Source organism: Mandrillus leucophaeus, unplaced genomic scaffold (assembly GCF_000951045.1).
Source record: "Mandrillus leucophaeus isolate KB7577 unplaced genomic scaffold, Mleu.le_1.0 Scaffold311, whole genome shotgun sequence".
NCBI classification, from domain to species: Eukaryota; Metazoa; Chordata; class Mammalia; order Primates; family Cercopithecidae; genus Mandrillus; species Mandrillus leucophaeus.
The window spans coordinates 4,862,138-4,879,232 of NW_012103266.1; the positions used below are offsets into that span (position 1 = coordinate 4,862,138).

Sequence of the window (17,095 nt, forward strand, 5' to 3'; positions counted from 1 at the left end):
CTCTATGAATATTAAGTAATTTACTGACTAACTGAATGAAAGAATATAAGATTGGACTGTTAGAATGCAACAGGTATCTCCTAGTCTAGAGAGTTTACAAAGAAACATTAGTATCTTTGATATAAGGGTAGGAAACTGGCAGAAAAAAAATACGTTGGAAAAGTAGAGTTTTTATTATTGAATACACAGGTTACTATCCAGAAAGTAATATTCCCTTTTTTCAAACTTCTTAGAAGAATAATATATATTGAAGACCAACTAGGCATTACATGTATGCACCTTTTAAGAATCTATCTATCATCTATCTATCTATCTATCTATCTATCTATCTATCTATCTATCTATCTATCTATCCATGTGTGTGTGTGTGTGTGTGTGTGTGTGTATTTCAATTCAATGGGTAGTTATTATCGTTATTTTACCCTGATTAGAACATTGAAACCCATAAAATTACTTTAACTTTTCAAGGTCAAAGAGAATTAGGAGTTGGAGTGAGATTTGAATCTAAGCCCATGCATTCATCAGTGCCCATGTCTTAAAATCCCCAAGTTTTGATTAATAATTGTGGGAAACTACAGCAGGAATTTTATTGATGGGGGAAGGAGTGGCATTTGACAGTACTGAATTCTATTCCACTATAAACTACTTTAAAAACTCTTTGTTATAAAAAGATGCCTTGGCTGTATCACCTGGTGCAAGATACAGCTAAGCTTCATTTAAATATTACCTCCTCTGTAAAAGCCGGCATACTCATTCCGTGTATTTCCGTAACACTTTGCTCATGCATCAATCATAGTAATTTTCACACTCTATTGTAACCAGACTATTATGGCTAGACTATCATCCCTTCAAGAGGAAGGACCAGGACCACTTCCTGTTTAACTCTGAATTGCCCCTACCTAATACCTAACAAAGTAACTAAGACAGAGAAAGTGTTCAATAAACGCATATATAAAGACTAACATTATTGAAACAATGTGGTTGGTCGCTAGGAGAATATGAATAATACTCTCTCAAAGAGTGTATATTATGGCAGAGAATACATGACAAATACAAAAATAACTATACTGCGAGGCCTGAAGGACTAAGTACCTTCAAATAATACAAACTGTTTGGCAAGGTCAGAAAAGGGAGAAATTACTTGTGATTAAATGGAGTTGGGAGATCAAGAGGGCTTAAAATATCATAGGCTTTGAAGTCATTTGGTCACCATTCAACAAACATTCACTGAGAACCTGCTGTGTGTCAGATACTGTTCTAGACCCACTAGGATTCATAGAAAAGACATAACCTTGCTTTTCCAGAGCTCAAGATCTAGTGAGGGAGCAACATGTATAAACAGGCAATGAAAAAAAAAATCTGAAAACACAGAAAGATGCACCAAGGAGGATTTATTAAAGTAACCACAGTGGTGGCAGGCATGATGGTATTAAGGAAGAGTTTCTGAAGGAAGTAGTGAATGAGCTGGATCGAACAAAACTCAGAGGTGATCACAGTATTAACACTTAATGACTGTATAACTTCAAAATTAGCTGGAAAATGTGTGTGAATAACAATAATAATTTCAGAGTTATTGTAAAAATCAAAATAGGTAAAGCATATAAAATGGTAGACTTAGTAGATTCTACTCCAGAGATTATTTTCCTGTCCCTTCTCCCTTTCCTCATTGCCACCTTTTGCTTTCATATGTGAACATTTAGGTGCAGCAAGAATGGTAGATCAGTCCTCCCAGATGAAACATACAGATGATAAATTTGCTGTCCAGGAAATCATGCAATTAGAAAAAGCCTGTCAGTGAAAGTTGTGGCGATACTTAGATTGAAGGTATTTAAAAAGGAATGTGTCAGCAGATATAGAATCTATCATCAGCAGCTAAGTGACCGCATTATTAATTGTTATAGACTGGATTATCTCTTCTTTTATTGTTTCAAAGACTCTTGATGCACTTGAATCATCTTGCACACTTATGACTGAATGAAACTTTGTGTGAAGTTTGAAGACAAGTAATTGACACCGGAGGTCCACCATTTTCAGGGAAATTGGAATTTTCTTTTGGGTTTCATTTCTAACAGAGTGTTACTGCAGTTGTAAGTGGCGTTGGTGTTTAAAGGAAGGAATCTGTTTTACTGAGGAGATGCTGAACAGGAAAATAAATAATTCCCTGGCCAAGCACTTCAACGAGTCAATTTATGTTGAGGTAGAGGTGTTAACCGCTTGTTCTCAACCTACTAAGTGGTAGACTGACAGTATTCATTAATGCTATTTTTTGGATAAGGCTGCAAGAAGCATTCTCACCCTGGACATAGGCAATAAAATATAAAGCCCCAAAATGCACAGTGTTCTTTGTAAGCTCTGCGAAAGCTTAGTCACTGGGTCACAACAGCACAGTTTTCTGCCAACTTAATTTGCAAGTCATTACCACCTGCAAATCAGTCACAAAGGATCACTCAAATTAAAATAATAGGATGTAGTGGAAATCTTAGCTTTTTCATTTCAATTATTTATCATAAATGGCTTTGTTTTAAATTTTTGTTTGAAACTAAGCAGTATATTGATTAGTTTTCAACAACTCATGAATCACAGTTCAACACAAATTACTTTAAATTGAGGCAATCAGGAAATACAGCAGACCTATTTCAGTTTAGCTGCATATATTACAGGGAATGATAATACCAAAATTCTTGGCTTCATCTAGATGCTTCTGATTTTTTCTCCAAGACATAATATACAAAGATGAAAATAGAGATGAAAGTTAAATGCTAGACTTTAGTGGTCTGATAGGAAGCTGTAGCAAAAGAATATAGAAATGGTCTGCAATTAGTCTAGAATAAATAAAGTATGTCTTCTCTGGACTAGTATAGAAGTGCAAAGTTTTGTCATTATAACAAAGATAATATGTACCTCATTTTCCTCTGCTATGGTATCTGATTGAAAAGTCAGGTCATCTTATATGGTAACAAACAAATATCCAAAAGCATAATTATAAAGTTAATATCAGTTCCTTAAATGACATTCATAATGAAATGATCCAAATGGATATTCTATTATGTCCACATTTTACAAAGAGTAAGTGTAAATCCACAGAAAATGAATGTGTATGGGTGTGTTTATTTATTTTCTTGTAATAGATTCCTCTTTGTATGTCTAATTCCTTTTAATTCATACCCAAAAGTCTACAGAACGACTCATTTGGGAAACACAGGAAAGAGATGTTGTGCATCTGTTTTCCAAAATCTGCTCCAGCAAAAAAAGCAAAGTCCCGTTTGCTTTCCTATTTGTATTCTTTACCCACTTGGGAAAAACTTCCTTAGTTGACTTTATGGCAGATTTTTTCCAACCTGCATGTGAATAGAGTATGGTTCTCATTAAGCCAACATCTAGGAAGTGGCTAGAAAGATATTTTTCTTAGCTTGAAAATATAGTGTCAGGAGATCTGAGTCTATTTCACAAATATTTATTGATTGCGTTCAAAATCAGCCAAGCTCGCTCATTTTTTAAAAATCCCTCCTACAGCAATAGATTATCACAAATAGAAATAAGCTATTAATCTTTGCAATATAGAATGCTCTTGGTATCATATTTTTCTTTTTGACTTTGGCACTAGTGGTTATGTTCTGATAGAGTTCATTGGTTTTTGTGTATTGGGATACATTAGATTCCATAACTTTCATTGCAATTTTAAAACTACTACAATCCTTCCTGGACTGCCATCCATCTACAATACTATATCTCAAATTGTTATGGGATGGTTTTATTAAGACTGGCTTCTTTCACCTTTTTCAAGTTAGTTCTATAGACTAAGTATTAGACCCCTGATGCTCAAAGTATGATCTTAATCTTACCTGGTAGTTTGTCAGCAATGCAGAATTTTAGGCCCTATCCCAGACCTACAGAATTAGAATCTGCATTATATGGCTCATTCATATGTGCATTAATATTTGAAAAGTGCAGGTGGAGGATCAGTGTCTGGTATATGGTAGATGCTAAAGTAAATATTTGATGGAATGAGTGAATATGATAAAATGTTATAGCTAGACAGCAGAAATTATATATTATTTGTTTTAAACAAGGACAGTCGAAGAATGTGGAGAAATTTTTAAAACTTTCAAATTTTGAATGTTAAAATGTGGAAAGAAGTATCAGAAAGGAGGTTAGATTATTTCAGGATATAAGAGCCTTCTTTTGCATAAAGAAAAGTGGAATGAATCATAAATGTAGTCATGAATTTTAGATATGAGATTATGTGCTCAGCATACTTTGTAAATTATATTATCAAATAACAGTGTTAATTTTTTTAATTAGTACAATTGTGGAATTAATAATATAAGAAATTTTTCTCTTTAAAGGAAGTTATGATTATTGTGATATACAAAACCTTTCTCGTTCACATATGTGACCAAAGCATGTCTTTCCTTGTGTCCTGTATCTACTTTCTGATTCTGGCTCTGTCCTTACTCCATAGGAATCAAAATCTACAGCATGACACTGTGACACACAAGGGGAAGAGGACAAGCTTTTTATAAATAAAGATTGATTTTGAAAATTAAGTAGGTGATATAATGGCATAATAAGTGGCCAAAAATTGATTGAGCCATCAGTAAAGTGATTTATTGTTAGTTTAAAAAGTACACTGATAAATCTGATCAACCTGAAACCTTTAACGATTAAGCATGAACATCTCTTCTGTTATTAAATAAGCTGAGAAAAACAGTATGTCAACATTATATAAAGTAATATTTTTATTAGCTAGAATTTGTTTTAATGAACATGGCTTAAAAATGCAATCTGTCATGTTCCTTGTTCAAAACTCTTTTAAGGAACTCTTATTTAAAATGGGATCACTTGGATAAGCAAGTAACAGCCTACAATATATTATTAGGAAATGTTCGTGTTTGTAAAAATCATTAGGCCAGCTTCTTCTTTAAAGTTAACTGGCACAAACTGGTTGAAACTGGTAAGGCCTTCTGGATTTGCTTTGAGCCATCAAAGACAGCTAGAGTTCAGGTCAGTCTGTTCCATTTTATAAATAATATAATATCTTTGAGTTAAATCAGCATTATGCTTTATGAGCCTTTCTTAGGGACCACATAAGAAAATATACATTCACATGTTTTGAGATGGAGTTCTACTGAGTGATAATTGTCATTTTGGTTTTACAAAATTATAATCCTATGTGGCTTGTCTTTTGTTTAATCCTAGGGAAATTATTATTAAAGGAAAATTAGAGTATAATATACTAATGACCCTGGAACAAGGAAAATTCATTCCTTTTTATCTCTAGCTTTCTTGTTGAAGTTCTATTTTTCTGTCAATGATTCTTAAGCTTTATTGCACAGCAGAATCATCTGAGGAACTTGGTAAAATGCAGATTGGTGCACCCAAATTGTTCTGAAGTGACATAACAGAAATTTCGATTTTTAACAAACTCTCTAGGCAATTGTGATGTTGCATATGCTCTTTTCAGAAACGTTTCTCTAATGTCTTAACATTTAACATGAATACACTCCTTATTACCTCAGTAAATGACTTAATTAAGGATTGTTTTTAACTTTGTGGTATTGCCTTCGATTCTAAAGCACACATTGGGATGTTTATGCTTTAGAAGTATAATGGAATATCTAAAATATAAATGTTATTTAAGGCTATCATATCTGTTTCATAAAAGAAATAAATATTACCAGTATTTCTACTTCTCTCAAATAGGAAACATCTTAATTCTTGCTAATTTTTAAGGAAATTATTGTTACATAAATGTAGTCTGTACAACACTATTAGCTGTTTCAAACCTTATATTTTGTATCCATAAATAAATGGTCAAAAACAACTTAATTACTTAAACACTTTTGACAATATTTTCCTAATAATGGTGTCCTTAGTAAGTTTCATGATGTTAATTGTGTAAGGAGTTCCAAAAAATTTAAGAATTCTCTGACAGTGGATTACTGTCAGATTCACATTAATTTTTCAGAAAAAAGTCAGAGGCCTAATTAAGCATTTTAAGTCTGCCTTTATATGCTCTGATTTTTAAATGACTAAGCAATGAGGATTTTATGACTTCTTAGAGACTGTTCCACACAAAACACACATATAAGCTGTTTTAGAAATGTCCTTGTACAGTTTCACCTCATTACTCCTCTTGGACTCCTTTCTCCTTGCTGTATAACCTTTGCAAATAAATATGACCTTCTTGTCTTTATTTGGTCAACACCTACATTGACAGTTATACATGTTTTCTAAACTTTTTAAAGCTTTTATTATGTGGATTGGTCAGGGCTGGACATTTTGTTTAGATTGAGTTCCTTGGAAAACTAAAAGTTGAGTAAAAAGAAAACATTTTGGTGCACAACTTGTTATTGGAAAGCTTTGTCAAATGTATTCATCTGCTTTCTGGTTCTAGGGAGCTCTATATGCTAAAAAAAAAATGTGCTTCTTTCTTCGCTGTTTGAATGACTTGTACAGCCATCTGAACATCCATGATACTTGTGCAATACTATACATTTAGAAGGGATTGGGTTATATTTGTACTGACCTTACAACTCCAGAGGTTTGATTACATTGTGAATATGTCTGTGTTACTGGTTAACTTAAAATTTTTAGTATTTGAATTTCACCCCAGTAATATTTTATTTGGCATTCAATAATAAGGAAGTGTGTGTGTGTGTGTGTGTGTGTATGTGTGTATGTGTGTGTGTGTGTGTGTGTGAGAGAGAGAGAGAGAATGAGTTCTAATTCTTCTTCTTTTATTTATGTCTAGAGTCAGACCAGCATCCTTTCCTTATTCAAGGACAGCTTAAGTAAAATTTATCTAAAATTAAATACTGTGTGAAATAAATGAAAGCCAAACCTGCTTAGAATAATAACGATCATTTATAGTTTATTGGCATTTAAATGTTAACTTTTTAAAAATGCAGTAACCAGTGCTGAATTTGGGTTCTCAAATATCAGTCTATAAGGAGTTTTATCAAAGCTAGATAGTAACCAGGGTACCACTTCTTGCTATGTGGTACACATTTTAATTTTTCCTTTGATATGCATTTTCATATTCATTGTTAAATTTTTATATTTAAAAAGGACTTTTTTTCTTTACTTCATTACAATGGTGCTAACTCTGTTCATTATTATCTGCATATATGACTATTCATTTTAATGCTCTAATATCCTTGCGGATTGAATATTATCCAGCAATAACTTGTCCAAACTCATAGCCATTCCAATATATTTAAATTATACTCTTTTTATTGTTTTTGTATTTCCCCATTTGGGATTGGTCTAGTCATATTTTGATTTCATTGCTTTCTTTAAATTGCTTGTTACTTTTCATTTAAGTTCATTAGTTAAATCTCCCTTTTTCTCCTGGCTTTGCTATTTAAAAAAATATTTTAGGTTATTTTATATTGCAGTTTTTCAGTATGCACATAATGTCTGTGTATAAATACTATGGAAATTGTATTATTTTATAACATTAGTGCTTACTATTTAAAAACATCAATTTATAGTTGATATAGGCAATTTATGAAAGGCAGATTTAATCAATTTTGTGTTGTTTTTTTTTTTTTTTTACTTTTAAAATATTCACTGGCTACTTTTTCTTTAGAGTTTCTGATGTCTTTGCAAAGATCTCTTTATATTCCCTTTATAATTCCCTTGACTTAAATGAACTCATTTTCTTCTTTTCCACCTTCATGTCTTACTAGACAGGCCTTGGCTAACTGTATATTTATGTTCTGGTTTAGCCCCAGATCTCCATTTGGGGATCAATATTGATCTTCATAGCATTTCTACAGTATGGCCAAGCTCAATCTCTAGGTTCTTCTTTATTTGTTTATTACATCCCATTCACAAAACTATAAGCAGTATTACCTCAATGATTCTCTTATTTTCTTTCATTTTTTTAAGTTGAGATTATCACCTTTTACACAATGGTTTGTTTTCTGTGTTTAACCAGTTTAATTACTCCCAACTATTCCTTTTTAGGTTTCCTCTTTTCTCAAAATACTCTTAACTTCATATGCCCTTGTCTTTCTACTCTTTATAAACTAGCTCTAGTTGTAAACCAGATAGTCAGGGATCACTGAGTATGAGTTTTCTTCTCTACAGAGTCTTAATTGCTTCTCTCTTACAATGACAAAATAAATTCAAGTTTTACTTCCTTTAGTCCTTAATATTCCATTTTTCTGTAATTGCCACCTTAGCATTTCCTCATAAATTCTGCACTGAGTCAGGCATTTCAAGCACCTTAGTGTTTTATCTGTTAACAGATAGTATTTTCTGATCCCACTACCAGATTGTCAATGACATAGAGAATTCCCAAACTTTACACTAGCTAAATATAGGCTAACATAATAGTTCTTAATCTAGAAAAATAGTATTTAAGAGGAACGTAATCTACAGTGTTAACCATATCATTGTGTGGTTGAGATAAGTATGACAGTGATCGAACTATGTCAGTGTCCTTTAAAAATAACTATATCAATCATGCTTTTTAAAAACTATTACTTAGTAAAGGGCAATGTGGTTTGTACAAGGGCAAATTCAAAATTATTGGTATATGGATAAAGAACACAGGATATCTGATTCTTCATCTAGGTAACTATTTTAATGAATAGAAGTGGCAGAAATAGACAATAAAGTAGAAAGTTCCATGGCTGAGACTACAGGTGCGTAGATTCTATAGACCTAATTTGATCACTTAAGCACTATGCTTGAGTAAGACACATTCTTCTCTTGTACCTCAGTGGGAATTAGGTGGTTGAAATAAATAATTCTGCAATTACTTTCTAGCTCTAAAGTTCTGTTTTTTCAAAAGAGGGCAGGATAAGATGGAGCTGTAGGGATCAAGATTACTTACTAATTGAATAAATAGTTCACAAAAGCCAGTTCCACGAAGAACTACTCCTGGATTGAGGGATCTGAGAGAAGTATAAAAAGGAATCATCCTCTTCAGATAGGTATTTGTGGTTCAAATCTTATGTGACCCAATAACTATATAATCTTATTAGATAGACATTAGCCTTCTGGAAAATTTGAGTTAACTGGGAACCTACTCTACTCCTCTGAAATTTTCCTCTCCTAGTTTATTTTCCTAAGAACCAATTTATCCAGCTTTACTGTTTGCAAGCCATTATTGACTCCTTTAAGATTCAGGCCTACTAGTCTTAATTCTTTCCAATGTCTTAATTATATATTCTTAAATGCATTATGTTGCTGGGTGCTGCTTTACAGATGTTATTATTCAGCCTGAGGATAGATGCATTTTAGTGTTAAATGAGCTGATCGCTTTAAAATGATGAATTTGGGGGGATTCATAAGTCTGTTCGATCTGTTATTATGATTGTGATTTATTAGACAAATTTATTTTGTGTGCCTCCCTGGCTCATGACACTTGAAAAATAATATTCCTACCAATTATTAAAGTTTTATTCAACTTTACTGCCATATTTAGTATAGCCCAAAGAAAAAATAATCAGAAATAAAATGTGCATTGATGTGCCTGCTGATCCCTTCAACAAAGGGCATTTGTTTCCTAGCGTACCAATCAGCTTATCAATATAAGTGTAGAAACTTTAACAACAGTATCAGCTGCATCAATAAACATTCTGAGAATTCATTGAGAACCATTTCCACGATCTTGTTAGTTTTTGACAGCACTATTGAAGCAAATTGCTGAATTGAAAACTCCAATCTATAATGACGTGATGTCATCCAATAGGTCATTGGAACACTGAGTGGTTTAATATGAGTTTCAAAAGCATGTTATGATTCTTACTAATTGAGCACCAAAAGGTGGACCTTACATGGTAGCTCTCTGCCTAGAAAAATTAACTTATTCTAAAACAGGATTGGTTCTATCGTATTTAACATATACCAGACTAATGAAATGTTTGGCAGTATCTTGAGAAATTAGAGTGTAGTTGACTATGATCAATATATTGCCTCCCTTCAAAGGCTTCTGAAGAGGCAGGCAAATTATGCAGTACCTTGATGACATGAATAGAATTATGACAGAAATCCATAATGCAAAGTTAAAGAAAGCTACTAGAGTAGTATGAAGTCAAGTCATATTACATAAGAATAACAATAGCAACAGCAATAAGAAAATTTGGAGATGTATCTGAAATTGCACTAAAAGATAATGATAGCATTCACTTTCTGTATATATAGGGAAGAATGCTAAAATGGCCCAGTAATCATGGATCTACTATTAGTTAGGAAATATTTTGAATAAATAAATGAACAAGTATTAAGCATATACATATTCCAGTAAAACTAGTTAGGAAAAGTAAGATGTTGCAATTTTTTTTTAGGTCCAAGTAAGATGTTCCAATTAAGAAGTGAGAGGTAGTTTTAGAGAAAATGATTTTCTGGTTACAGTTTTTGTTTTATATATTTGCATTTAGCGTGTTTGGTTACTGTAAAATGTTACACAACTTGAAATTATAATTGAAGTAGTGAAATATCTGTGGGAAAATTTTTGTATTTCCTGGCCCTGCTTACTGGGAGATTACAGAATCTTGTGAGACAGGATGTTGATAATGAAATTTACATCTACAATGTGTTTGCTAGGGTAATGGTTAATATTTCTGCTTGGTGTTTAAGCTTAGATGCTTATTTGAATAAATGGTCAAGCTCAAGCCTTGAGAAACATATCAAATTTTAAACCACGATGGAAGCAGATAATCTTTGTTTCTAATTGCTGGAAAAACAGTTCTACAAATAAAACTTGTGCTGTATTCACTGTTAATGAATTCTTATTCTGGGTCAATTGCAATAGACACACACATACACAAGGAATTCATTTATTATATTTACTTTGATTAAATTATCACTGGATATTGTGCATTGGTTTTTATAACTAGAATATTTGCATCTTATTTTTATTAAATATCCACCAAACTAGTAAACTTCTTGATATTTAATAGTGATGAAAGTTATACTTTTATCTGATGGCATATACATGTCGTTAGATTTCAAAAGGAAACCATATGATACTAAGGGATGTAGATGGGGCATTATGGTTGCAGACAAATTATTAATATTTTGTATTATTTATTTGTGGCATACTTTGAAGACTTTTTAGTATAGATGCAGATGTCTTCAGATGACTTTTACATACATTTTTTTCTTATAGGAGAGTGTTATCAGTTACCTATTGCTGCTATAACAAATTACTCCCAAAAGTAGCAGCGTAAAACAACCGTAACTTGTTAGCTTATTGCCCTGGAGATCAAATGAGTCTCATTTGGCTAAAATCAAGATTTTGGCAGAGCTGCGTTCCTTTCTGGAGAGAATCCATTTTCTTGCTTTTTGCAAGAGGCCGCATGCATTTCCTGGCTTGTGGTCCTTTCCTCTGTTATTAAAACCAGCAACAGCCAGTAAAGCCTTTTCATATTTTGCTTGTTGATTGGTTTAAATTCCTTATACATTTTGAACATTAGACCTTTGTTAGATGTATATTTCACAGATATTTTCTCCCATTCTGTAGGTTGTCTGTTTACTCTGTTGATAGTTTCTTTTGCTGCACAGAAACTCTTTAGTTTAATTAGGTCCCACTTGTTAATTTTTGTTTATGTTGTAATTGCTTTTGGAGTCTTTGTCATGAAGTCTTTGCCAGGACCATTCAGAATGGTATTTCCTAGGTTTTCTTCTGGGGTTTTTATAGTTTTAGGTTTTACATTTAAGTATTTAATCCGTCTTAAGTTGATTTTTGCATATGAACAAACCACCACAAAATCAAAATCATTTACTGGCTTTTGAGAATGGAAATTTATTCTATTACCATTCCGGAGGTAAGAAGTCTGAAATCTTTCAGCTTCTGGTGTCTACCAGCATTCTGTGACTTGATTGTCTGGTGAAAGCATTACTAAAATAACCTGCTTCTGTGATCACATTGTCTTCTTTTCTGTATGTGTCAAATTTCCCTTTGTCTTTCTCACTTGTGATTGAATCTAGGACCCATCTGGACAATCCAAGATGATTCCCCCCATCTCAAAAGCCTTAACTTAATCACACCTGCAAAGTCCCTTTTTCCTTATCAGATGACTTTTACACGTTCAAGGGAAAAGTACTGGATATTTTTGGGTGGCCATTATTCAGCCTCCTACAAACATTATTTGAATTTGTGGAGTTCTTAGAATCTAGTAGAGACATGACTCTTTGGAATACTCTGCTTACTACAGATTCAGTATCTCTGGGAAACTTTTGACAGCTAAAAGCAATGAATATTATGTAACAATATGATAAATTATTGACATAAAATTTTAACATAAATTACTTTTAAACATCAAAAATACAGGTTAATTCAAAGTATTTTTCATTTTGGGGGATGTTTCTGTTAAAATTTTCCAAATTCTGTTAACTCTATCACATCCTGAAAGCTGAAAGGCATGAAAAGAAGTTGAGTTCACATCTTCAAACAACTGTTAGTCTCCTTGGCCTCACTTAATGGATGAAGCAATGTTTCCATCTTTCTCTGAACCTTTCCAGCTCAGGACTACTGAGGGCATGACTATATTATGTAGGAATTTGGGCTATTTACCTATCTATCTGTCTATCTATCTATCTATCTATCTATCTATCTATCTATCTATCTATCTATCTATCTCTTCCTCACATCAGCCTAAAGCAAAATTGGATTCTCCAGACATTTTATATTCCAGTGAAACATATAAAAGACCTTGAGGTCTTACAAAGATTATAAACTAAGGTTCTCTAGAAAGGGTTCTCTACCTGTAGGAGTGTCTATATGATGGCAAGTGTGGCATCCTATTGTTACTACATTTCAATTCCAGTCCAAGATTAAAAGAACCCCCAATAGCTTACCTATTACCACTTTTGTTATGAACCAGTTTTGTGCTACTGCTTATATGAACATAGCTAAGATAATATGTCCCCTTAACATATATATATAATCACAATTTAAAGATGTATATATATATTTATATAAATCACAATTTAAATATATATATATCACAATTTAAAAATCACAATTTAAACACACACACACATATATATATGGTCATAGGTAAGCTATCCTCTCTTGGAACACAGTGAAACAAAGACGGGAGTCTCAGATTCTAGTTACATTAATGTTTTCTACCTCATTTTGGCCTTGTTTGACTCACTGATTTTATTAGACTTCAGTAAGTTTGCTTTGCTTTGCCATGTTACCACAGCTTATCTTCAGTCACTATTCTCTTTTTACTCAACTTAAAAGGAACAAGGTCTTTCTTCTCTTTTACAATGCTATTAACAATAGGAGTCTTGTGTACCTGTCAGAAAACAAATAAGAAGTGAATGGAATCCTAACAGGATAACAGGAAAAATATATTACACAGAATAAGTATGCATTTAATGTAAGTGGTAACCTCTGGATATCTGTGTGAATTAAACCATAGATTAAAACACATACATCAGTAATAACAGGGATCAAATAAACCACAGATAAATACGTTATGTGAAATATTGTAAAATTGATGTTACATATTATCAGAGAGTCTCAACTGTAATGAAGCTCATTGGCATTGGATAGAATCCTATAATTTCAAGTCTTATAGAAGAGGTTGTAATCTAAATGAGAGTTAAGATTTCCTACACAAATCCAGACATATCTAAAAATAGGTCTAACAGTTCGCCTAAACATGGCACATGAGATAACTTAAAGTTTTATTTATTTTACTTTTATTCAATTAAGGTTTTTCTAAACTTCTTGAAAGGTTTTACCTCTCTTGTCACTGATGTGGTACATTTAAGTGTTGTCATTCTATTATATGACACGTTTTATTAATTGCATTGATTTTAGTTCTAATTTACTGTTTTTATCCACTTGAAAAATAACAATTTAAACAAATTTATTTTTTTATCTTATAGACTTTAAACACGGGACAGCTTATAGTAAAACAAATTAGGGAATCTCTATTTTGCATTTTACTGAGAAAAATGTGGCTGCTCAACTCTACTATATTAGTCCTAGAATGGCCTTTAATTAAAAAGAATGAGCACCAATAATAATTTAAGTAGAGCATAAGAAAAAGAGGATAAAAGTAAAATACTGTGCTCAAAATTGCTCCTAAATACATTTTTGATTATATTTGTATCCTGTTAGAAATTACATGGACTAAGAGCCATGAGAACAATCTTGGAAGCAAATAGTATTATTAAAAAGAAGTTCGTCTTCTGCATGACAGCAAAATAATGTGAAGTATTATATCAAAATAACACTGATGAAATTTTCTTATAAGTTAATTTAAAAGGTGGTACATATTTTATACAATAAGGTAGATTTGAAAATTTCAAACATACTAAACTGTATACTTTCTGAATCATGCATACTTTAACTATCAATAAAAGGTAAGATGAGCTAACAGACTGCAAATCTTTCTACATTTTTTTCCTCCTTACTGTCATGATAAATGGATTTTTTTTTTTCATCATTTTTGGAAAACAGTCTTGTAACAGTCTTGTTTGATCATTTGCTACCCACCAATGATTGACCTCTCTAGCTCAGGTACTGAAGTACAGCATTTGTTTGAAATTCCATAGATGTCAAAAGTAATAGTAGCAAATGAATTCATTGGAGAGAAAAGAGAATGAATTTTTTTTTGTGGTGGGGGGGCGCTGTGAAATCAAATGAAAAATATTTCTATTTGGAAGTAGATGCCAGTTATTTTGTGGATATTTTACTATTTAGATGAAAAATAAAAGATAATTTAAGAACCAAATATTACTGCTACTAAGAAACAGCCACTTATTATTTAGAAAAAAAAAAAAAACATAAAAAACAGGGAGTTAGAATTTGAAATTTCAAAGAAGGCTTTTGTTTGTTACTGAACGATTTTGAGGCTGGGCATAGTGGCTCAAACCAGTGATCCCAGAACTTTGGGAGGCTGAGACAGGAAGATCACTTGAGGCCAGGAATTTGACACCAGGGTGGACAACATAGTGATACCCTATTTACAAAAATAAAATAAAATAAAATAAAATTGTAAAATTAGCTGGGCATAGTGGTATGCGCCTATAGTTCTAGTTCCTCAGGAGCTTGAGGTGGGAGAATTGCCTGAGCCTAGGAGTTTGAGGTTATGGTGAACTACGATTGTGCCACTGCACTCAAGCCTGGGCAATAGAAATGAGACTGTGCCTTAAACATAAAAATAAAATACTTTGAAATAACAAAATGGTAGGTTTGGGCAATGGAAAGTGGATGAAGTTCTGTGTTTTTTCTTTACAAAAATGTGTATGACACCTTTAATAGATGGTGAAGGTAGATATGAAGTATTCATTACTTTTACTGATGTGGGGTATTGTAGAGATTATATTGCAGAGTTGTAAAAAGGATGGATTAATTTTCTCTTCACAAGTAAATGTTCCTACTGTAGGGCATTTGTTTAGTCAAATAAAGCAAGAAAGAAATGAGATAATAGGACAATTTGTCATTCAAAGCTTAAACAGAATTGAAATTGTAAATTTGATGCTACCGCAGATGAATTTTTTAAATAAAATGTAAACTTGCAGAGAATTTCCAAGAAGAGTAAGAGCTATGACTTTAGCAAATGCCAAGTATATTTGACTTTTAAATGAAACTACATGGAAGCAAAAATAGCAAATCACCAGATTTTAAATGGTTGAAGGAAGTTACACAAGAGCAAAGGAGACAAACTGTACCACTGTGGCACTAAAATAAGATTATATTACAGAAAAATGTGTAATATTAAGTATCATGGAGTTTGCCTATGGAGATAAATATTACATGTATGACTTTTTTTTCTGATTTCATTATTAGGTTGGTCATATTGCCAAGACTTAAATATTGCTTATTTTTAAAAAATTAAGAAAGTACTTGTCAAAAGTCTTCTAATTGATTATAGTCATTTAACACATGTAGCATTAACATTCTAGGATTATGGTGAATATGGCTTGAGAATTTTCAAATCTACAGCATGAGGATATCTACTACATAATACTTAGCCACCATTATAGGGATTTCTTTGGATATTTCCTTAGATGAAGACAACAACTTTTTCACTGCCATATGAAAGCAATTTCCTAGTTGAGGAAAACATACACACACAGATGCTTATACACAAACAATATTTATCTTTCATTATTATTAGAAATCTAGTATCTTGAGCACATCAAGGCTTGAATTAAAAAAACAAAACAAAACAATAACTAGAAAATGCTGAATATGAAGGAATACCTATGAAATCTGATGAGCTCTCGTAAGACTTGGGCCTCTCCCTAAGCTGAATTTGAGCAAGAAGGACGAGTTTGAGTTTGGACCCAGGCTCTTCAGGAGCTCTCAAGACCCAGTACAGGGAGCAGAATATTACAGCAGCCAAGGAAACTGAAGTTGGTGGTGGTCAGAAAGCGATCATAATCTTTGTTCCCATTCAACTGAAATCTTTCCAGAAAATCCAAGTTCAGCTAGTACGTGAATTGAAGTTCATTGGGAATTATGTTGTCTTTATTGCTTAGAGGAGAATTCTTCCCAAGGCAACTCAAAAAAAAAAAAGCCATACAAAAAAATAAATAAATAAGGAAAAACATCCAAAGAGCCATATTCTGACAGCTGCGTAAGATGTGATCCTTTAGGACTTGGTCTTCCAAGTGAAATTGTGGACAAGAGAATCCGCGTGAAACTGGAGGGCAGCTTGCTTATCAGGGTTCATCTAGTCAAAGCACAGCAGAACAATGTGGAACATAAGGTTGACACTTTTTCAGGTGTCTATAAGAAGCTCACAGATAAGGATGCTAATTTTGAATTCCCATAGTTTCTGTTGTAAACAAAAATGACTAAATAAAGTATATTCACAGTTTTAAAAAGGAAATCATCCTTTTAATCTAACTTGAGATAAAGTTATCAATTTAATCACTCTAATAGATGAGAGTTTAGTATAACTGTGGTTGCTTAAATATTAATATAAACAATGAAATTAGCTTGTTCCAGCGAGCCGTATACGTGAAACATGCTGTTAATTCATCGTTAAATATGCCCATTGGGTGTGACTCTGAACTGCAGCAATGCTTTGAAAGAGTCGGTATCCAACTGGTTCACCTAGCTTGCTATTGGCAAATGCCCAGAGGCTGGTGACCAATAATC

General features: G+C 32.6%; 1 pseudogene; it reads left to right on the forward strand.

Annotated features, from left to right (window-relative positions):
* Window positions 1-14,320: 14,320 nt before the first annotated feature.
* Window positions 14,321-16,766, forward strand: LOC105544888 (annotated as a pseudogene).
* Window positions 16,767-17,095: the final 329 nt, after the last annotated feature.